The sequence below is a fragment of the Carassius auratus genome, chromosome 36, assembly GCF_003368295.1.
Source record: "Carassius auratus strain Wakin chromosome 36, ASM336829v1, whole genome shotgun sequence".
NCBI lineage: Eukaryota > Metazoa > Chordata > Actinopteri > Cypriniformes > Cyprinidae > Carassius > Carassius auratus.
This window is the reverse complement of record NC_039278.1, coordinates 5,865,526-5,874,277: the sequence shown is the minus strand read 5'-3', so window position 1 is coordinate 5,874,277 and position 8,752 is coordinate 5,865,526. Positions and strand designations below refer to the sequence as shown.

The 8,752-nt window shown below is 38.8% G+C and overlaps 1 long non-coding RNA gene across 1 annotated transcript; it reads left to right on the top strand.

The window, feature by feature from the left end:
* The first annotated feature begins 3,944 nt into the window (after positions 1 to 3,944).
* Positions 3,945 to 8,520, top strand: LOC113055054 (uncharacterized). Its single transcript, XR_003277490.1, has 3 exons — positions 3,945 to 4,035; positions 6,072 to 6,129; positions 8,389 to 8,520. It is a non-coding gene; the product is annotated as an uncharacterized LOC113055054 (long non-coding RNA).
* Positions 8,521 to 8,752: the final 232 nt, after the last annotated feature.

The following is an 8,752-nucleotide window of genomic DNA, read 5'->3' as shown; positions in this document are numbered from 1 at the left end:
GGTATAACAGTCCCTCCAGAGTAGCATCAGCATCCTCCAGAAACTTCACCTTATCTAGGTAGGATATCAGCCGGTCATTCAGGTCTTGCACGGTGGCCTTCTCCACCTCTGGAAGTGATCATAATCCCTTCCATAACACGCTCCAGTCATGATTCTTGTGCCCAATCTTCCACCGTGTCCACCATGACATCCGCATCCTCCGTCAATTCTGTATGGTCGACAAATATTTGAACCAAAAGAGCAGGTCGAGATGCTGATCTTTTCCCCAAAACCACTGCCATAGACACTGTGGGCTTTGGGTGCAACTGTACCCCAACGACGAGGACCAATTATGGACTCTTTTTTTTTTTTTAATCAACTGATGAATTATTATTATTGTTATTATTATTTTCTAGAGAAATTCTCAGTAGCCACTGGTCTTTAGCTTAGAGGTCTGAATATTCTGTTTCTTTTCTTTTCTTTTCTTTGCCAAAGTATTATTGGTGCCCAGATAGAAATGTATAATATAGGCCTATATTGTCTGGACTTCCACTGGAAAAGAAATGTAAAAAACTTCAGTTCAACCAAAAATGTACTTTCCCTCATGTCAGTTAAATCCTGAATGATTTACTTTCTAAAATACTCCTAAATCCTGCCCTAGGTTTTCATGAAATGCCTCCACTTGTGTTCTATACAGGAATACTACGTTATGCTGCTAATCAATTTAGTCAGATTGAGTATCAGCGCTGATGCTGCAGCTCTCGTCGGGTGCAGTGGCGCGCGCCTGTAATCCAAGCTGCTGGGAGACTGAGGCTGGTGGATCGCTTGAGTTCAGGGGTTCTGGGCTGCAGTGGACTATGTTGATCAGGTGTCCACACTAAGTTTGGTATTGATATGGTGCTCCTGGGGGAGCTCGGGACCACCAGGTCGTCTAAGGAGGGGTGAACCGGCCCAGGTTGGAGACGGAGCAGGTCAAAGCCCCCGTGTCGATCAGTAGTGGGATCGTGCCTGTGAATAGACACTGCAGCGCAGCCTGAGCGATACAGTGAGACCCAGACTTTTGCGTGTGGACTACCAGCAAAAGAAAGATTTTCAGATTAATTATATGATTAAGAATTCAGTGATAACCAAATAATTTCACTCTTACTTTGTCAACTCCAGATACGACCTTCTCACATTCAAATGTGTAATCTTTTTTTAAACTTGATATCTTTTCAGCAGTTTCTGTATGTCGTGTCAAATGACTGGTATATCTCCTCTCTCTGACAGATATGTGAAATGTACCACCACAGTTAAGACTTCCCTCAATCACCTGCATCTGACTCTTTGGCTCAAGAGAGTAGTACTCGTATATGTTGCATATGGTGATATTATTTGATAATTTCATGGAGAAAACGGGATAATTTACACATTTTGCGACTTATAGGATATATATACAGTATAGACCAAAAGTTTGGACACACCTTCTCATTCAAAGAGTTTTCTTTATTTTCATGACTATGAAAATTGTAGATTCACACTGAAGGCATCAAAACTATGAATTAACACATGGGGAATTATATACATAACACAAAAGTGTGAAACAAATGAAAATATGTCATATTGTCGATTCTTCAAAGTAGCCATCTTTTGCTTTGATTACTGCTTTGCACACTCTTGGCATTCTCTTGATGAGCTTCAAGAGGTAGTCACCTGAAATGGTCTTCAACAGTCTTGAAGGAGTTCCCCGAGAGGTGCTTAGCACTTGTTGGCCCTTTTGCCTTCTGTCTGCGGTCCAGCTCACCCCTAAACCATCTCGATTGGGTTCAGGTCCGGTGACTGTGGAGGCCAGGTCATCTGGCGCAGCACCCCATCACTCTCCTTCTTGCTCAAATAGCCCTTGATGGTTATGAAAATAAAGAAAACTATTTGAATGAGAAGGTGTGTCCAAACTTTTGGTCTGTACTGTGTATATATATTCTTGTTTAAAAAATTCCTTAAAAAATTCTGGTTTAAGGCTGCCTCAGAGGTTCTTATCATGGCCATCCTGTTTCCTATCTTCAGTTGTTGTCAATCAGTCTGTCTTGATTGTCCACAGCAATTTTCAAGGGTTTCCATATATAAGGTACAATATTTCCTCCTGTATTTCTGCTGTAATTAGGAGAAAACTGCTTGTTTTATTCTTTATATTTATGTACATAAACTGTTAAACAAAAATAAACAATAATTCCTGTGGGGAAATAAACAACAACAACTTATTGTAATTAAGTAATTCTAATTTATTAATGTTTGTGTTCATTGTTAATAATAATATATATACAATTGAATAATCATCCTGCAGTCCTCTTGGATGTATGTTGCGGCCCCCGGTGGGTTTCACAGCCCAGTCCTGGAGCTTCCAGTTGAAAGAGAGTTTTCTGTCAGAGCTGCTTCATAATTTCCTGATGTTGTATCACCAGAACATACATTAGTTTCAGTCACAGGTGCTCCAGATGTTCCTGTCAGGACTGCAGCCAGTGCCACACCTGACACCTCAGTCCCTTAATTCTTTTATTTCTTCTAGGAATATAAACAGCAAAGTTTTCCACAATAAAATTAACAAGCTGTTTGTACATGTGATAAATACACATGCATATGATAAATAAAACAGGTAATAAACCCCTAAAAATCCAAAATTACCACAAATTAATCATGATTTAACAACTGAGATGAATTAAATGATAGTCAGATGTGTTGAAATAAAGGAAAATAACAACTGAATTGTATACATTAAAAGTGAAAAACTACATTTTTGCAGATTTTTTTGAAGATGTTAAAACTCTAATTAGTTCTCTACTCCACGGCTAATGTCAGTCTACTGTTCTGCTGTGCTGTACTCGAGGTGTCAGTGATCTCTAGATTGAGTATCAGCGCTGATGCTGCAGCTCTCGTCGGGTGCAGTGGCGCGCGCCTGTAATCCAAGCTGCTGGGAGACTGAGGCTGGCGGATCGCTTGAGTTCAGGGGTTCTGGGCTGCAGTGGACTATGTTGATCAGGTGTCCACACTAAGTTCGGTATCGATATGGTGCTCCTGGGGGAGCTCGGGACCACCAGGTCGTCTAAGGAGGGGTGAACCGGCCCAGGTCGGAGACGGAGCAGGTCAAAGCCCCCGTGTCGATCAGTAGTGGGATCGCTCCTGTGAATAGACACTGCAGTGCAGCCTGAGTGATACAGAGAGACCCAGACTTTTGGGTTTGTCTGTCCAGCCTCATATAACTTTAATGACTTTCTTTCTTATATGGAACATAAAACAAGATAATTTGAGAAATGTTTCAGTATTTTTTTTATTTTAATTTATTTTAAGTCTAAGGTGATTGAAACTGTTTGGTTACAAAAATTATTCAAAATATCTTCTTTTATGTTCCACAAAAGCTAGAAAGAACAGGTTTGAAATGACAAAGCGTGAGTAAAGGATGACATGTCTTGGGCACTTTTTTTTTGTCCCAGCAAATACAAAAGTCTGGGTCTCGCTGTATCGCTCAGGCTGCACTGCAGTGTCTATTCACAGGTGCGATCCCACTACTGATCGACACGGGGGCTTTGACCTGCTCCGTCTCCGACCTGGGCCGGTTCACCCCTCCTTAGACAACCTGGTGGTCCCGAGCTCCCCCAGGAGCACCATATCGATACCGAACTTAGTGTGGACACCTGATCAACATAGTCCACTGCAGCCCAGAACCCCTGAACTCAAGCGATCCGCCAGCCTCAGTCTCCCAGCAGCTTGGATTACAGGCGCGCGCCACTGCACCCGACGAGAGCTGCAGCATCAGCGCTGATACTCAATCTAGAGATCACTGACTAGGACTACGCTATACTGCTAATCAACACTGAAGTTTAGGTGAGTGAGGTCGTACAAATCGGTACGAATTAGCCACCTTGTAAAAAATTTACTAATTGGTTGTGATATAGCGTTAGATTGATGCTCGCAGCTCTCGTCGGGTTCAGTGGCGCGCGCCTGTAATCCAAGCTGCTGGGAGACTGAGGCTGGCGGATCGCTTGAGTTCAGGGGTTCTGGGCTGCAGTGGACTATGTTGATCAGGTGTCCACACTAAGTTCAGTATCGATATGGTGCTCCTGGGGGAGCTTGATGGTTGTCGTGATCCCAGAAGATCCTCTCCTGGTTCAGAGGTTCCTGTCACTGCCTCTCCATCTCTCAGCAAAGCATCCGGAGAGAGATAGATTGATATATTAACAAAGAGGCCTACATTAAAGGAGCCATATGTAGGATTGTGGCCTAAACTGGTACTGCAATCACTATAAAAATACTGTAAAAAATACTGAGTGGTGTATCCCCTACCCCCTGACTCGAGGTTGCCAGATAGATTCAGTAGAAACGTAGGCTGCTTCCAATGCAAGTGACGAACAGATGTACACAGTAAGTTTTTTTTCTGTTAATTATGTTAATGCTTCATAAGAGATATTTTGATAAGTAATTATGTATTTTAAAAATTTACTAATTGTCATTAGTTAAATATGATCGTAAAGATTTATGCTCGTATGTGACAGACAGAACGGTAACTGTTAGTCTAACTTGTAACGTTATTTATCTTTCATTAATGTAAGTACAAGCACAAGCCTATGTCATGTTGTTTTCCTCAGCGTCTCAGCATAATGACAGAGAAATGGGCTCCTGTAATGCATTGCTAATGTTAGCATACGTTCATGTGAGCTAAGGTTATGTTACTTTGCACAAACATGCATAACTTTGTTCGACTGTCATGAATATATGAAATGTCCATTGACATCAAGTACAAGTTAGCCAAGCATAGATGAATCTTACCTGTCCAGGAGAAAAGCAGCAACGTTGGCGTCTGTGTTCAAATTCTTCTCCGTTTTCAGCCGTCTCCATCTTTCAAAAGCATCTCCAATACAAATTCTGGTAACACTTTAGAATAAGGTTCCATTAGTTAATGTTAGTTAATGTATTAATTAACATGAACAAACAATGAATAATACATTTATTACTGTATTTATTCATCTTCGTTAATGTTAGTTAATGAAAATACAGTTATTCATTGTTAGTTCATGGTATTTCAAAGTGCATTAACTAATGTTAACAAGCACAACTTTTGATTTAAATAATGCATTAGTAAATGTTGAAATTAACATGAACTAAGACTTATAAATGCTGTAGAAGGATTGTTCTTGCTTAGTTCATGTTAACGAAAGTAGTTAACTAACATTAACTAATGGAACCTTATTCTAAAGTGTTACCCAAATTCTGGTTTTATTTCGGACTTTGTCACGACGAATTTCTGAATTATAACGAGGTCTTTTTGATTTAGTAACATTAGACATTTTTATCCGGCTGGAGTTAGGGTAGGTTACAGCAAAGCTGGCAACACGGTTCCCGAAACACTACTGACTTTGTGATTGGTAGATAGGTGGAGGGAGTCGTGTCAGGCCAAAACACAAAATGACAACATCAACATCAGTTGAGGGCTGCAAGTCTACTTTTTAAATGACATTATGCTGGCCGGACTACTGTTGTCAGTGATATAAGTATTTGAAATGAACATGATTTCTTAATGTCTAGTGACACATCAGGGCCATTTTATGATTAACTGAAATAGATTTCTTACATTCAGCTTCTTTAACTAAACTAAACTAGTCTGACAGAGGGAGGGACAGCGGGGATACTGGAGTTTAAAAGATGCATAATTGAAAAGGTTTTTCTTTGATTTTTTCATTAAAACAACATTTATTACATTTTGTCACAATTTTTGTTATAAAAGATTAAAACGTTGTTTGTTATGGAAGTTATTTGAGAGCAAAAAAGGTACAAACCAGAAGATTAGAGAAAATCAAGGCAATTAAGACAATTTTAAAATGCATAGCAAAAATGATGTGAGATTCTAATAAATGTGACATTCAGATTTTTGCTCTTTACCTTACAGTGAACAAAATACAATACTATATATATATATATATATAGCTAGATTGAGTATCAGCGCTGATGCTGCAGCTCTCGTCGGGTGCAGTGGCGCGCGCCTGTAATCCAAGCTGCTGGGAGACTGAGGCTGGTGGATCGCTTGAGTTCAGGGGTTCTGGGCTGCAGTGGACTATGTTGATCAGGTGTCCACACTAAGTTCGGTATCGATATGGTGCTCCTGGGGGAGCTCGGGACCACCAGGTCGTCTAAGGAGGAGTGAACCTGCCCAGGTCGGAGACGGAGCAGGTCAAAGCCCCCGTGTCGATCAGTAGTGGGATCACACCTGTGAATAGACACTGCAGTGCAGCCTGAGCGATACAGAGAGACCCAGACTTTTGCGTGTGGACTAACAGCAAAATAAAGATTTTCAGATTAATTATATGATTAAGAATTCAGTGATAACCAAATAATTTCACTCTTACTTTGTCAACTCCAGATACGACCTTCTCACATTCAAATGTGTAATCTTTTTTTAAACTTGATATCTTTTCAGCAGTTTCTGTATGTCATGTCAAATGACTGGTATATCTCCTCTCTCTGACAGATATGTGAAATGTACCACCACAGTTAAGACTTCCCTCAATCACCTGCATCTGACTCTTTGGCTCAAGAGAGTAATACTCGTATATGTTCCGTATGGTGATATTATTTGATAATTTCATGGAGAAAACGGGATAATTTACACATTTTGCGACTTATAGGATATATATATATATATATATATATATATATATATATATATATATATATATATATATATATATATATATATATAGACCAAAAGTTTGGACACACCTTCTCTTTCAAAGAGTTTTCTTTATTTTCATGACTATGAAAATTGTAGATTCACACTGAAGGCATCAAAACTATGAATTAACACATGGGGAATTATATACATAACACAAAAGTGTGAAACAAATGAAAATATGTCATATTGTCGATTCTTCAAAGTAGCCATCTTTTGCTTTGATTACTGCTTTGCACACTCTTGGCATTCTCTTGATGAGCTTCAAGAGGTATTCACCTGAAATGGTCTTCAACAGTCTTGAAGGAGTTCCCCGAGAGATGCTTAGCACTTGTTGGTCCTTTTGCCTTCTGTCTGCGGTCCAGCTCACCCCTAAACCATCTCGATTGGGTTCAGGTCCAGTGACTGTGGAGGCCAGGTCATCTGGCGCAGCACCCCATCACTCTCCTTCTTGCTCAAATAGCCCTTGATGGTTATGAAAATAAAGAAAACTATTTGAATGAGAAGGTGTGTCCAAACTTTTGGTCTGTACTGTGTGTATATATATATATATATATATATATATATATATATATATATATATATATATATATATATATATATATATATATATATATACAGTAGTAATTTGTACATTATCCCATTATATATAATGTGTTATATTTTTGAATTCTTTCCAGCTAATTAAACAGGTAAAAACAAAATACAATAAAAAAATAAAATATTTGTAGGCAGGGCTTAATTTAATCCATTGATTATTGTGGTTTTCCTATGAAAAGTGAGCATGAAGGGAAGCAGATCTGAATGTCGGGCAAACATTACAGCTGAGATAAATGATCATATCTTATATCACAGGAAGAACAAGTTATGATGGAAAGTGTCAAAAACTAAACTAAACATTTATTAAAAATATATTCACAATAAAATCAGCAACATTCATTAAGAAAATAAATAGGGTCAGTTTTTATTTCATGCTGACTAACTTATTTCTACAAAGTTCCCATTTAAGGCTGCCTCAGAGGTTCTTATCATGGCCATCCTGGTTCCTATCTTCAGTTGTTCTGAATCGGTTTGACTTGATTGTCCACAGCAATTTTCAAGGGTTTCCATATATAAGGTACAGTATTTCCTCCTGTATTTGTGCTGTAATTAGGAGAAAACTGCTTGTTTTATTCTTTATATTTATGTACATAAACTGTTAAACAAAAATAAACAATAATTCCTGTGGGGAAATAAACAACAACAACAAAAAATGCATTTAAGAATTGTAATTAAGTAATTCAAATGTATTAATGTCTGTGTTCATTGTTAATAATAGTATATTCAATTGAATAATCATCCTGCAGTCCTCTTGGATGTATGTTGGGCCCCCGGTGGGTTTCACAGCCCAGTCCTGGAGCTTCCAGTTGAAAGAGAGTTTTCTGTCAGAGCTGCTTCATAATTTCCTGATGTTGTATCACCAGAACATACATTAGTTTCAGTCACAGGTGCTCCAGATGTTCCTGTCAGGACTGCAGCCAGTGCCACACCTGACACCTCAGTCCCTTAATTATTTTATTTCTTCTAGGAATATAAACAGCAAAGTTTTCCACAATAACATTAACAAGCTGTTTGTACATGTGATAAATACACATGCATATGATAAATAAAACAGGTAATAAACCCCTAAAAATCCAAAATTACCACAGATTAATCATGATTTTATCATGGTCCAGGTCGTCTAAGGAGGGGTGAACCGGCCCAGGTCGGAGACGGAGCAGGTCAAAGCCCCCGTGTCGATCAGTAGTGGGATCGCTCCTGTGAATAGACACTGCAGTGCAGCCTGAGCGATACAGCGAGACTCAGACTTTTGGGTTTGTCTGTCCAGCCTCATATAACTTTAATGACTTTCTTTCTTATATGGAACATAAAACAAGATAATTTGAGAAATGTCTCAGTATTTTTTTTATTTTAATTTATTTTAAGTCTAAGGTGATTGAAACTGTTTGGTTACAAAAATTCTTCAAAATATCTTCTTTTATGTTCCACAAAAGCTAGAAAGAACAGGTTTGAAATGACAAAGCGTGAGTAAAGGATGAC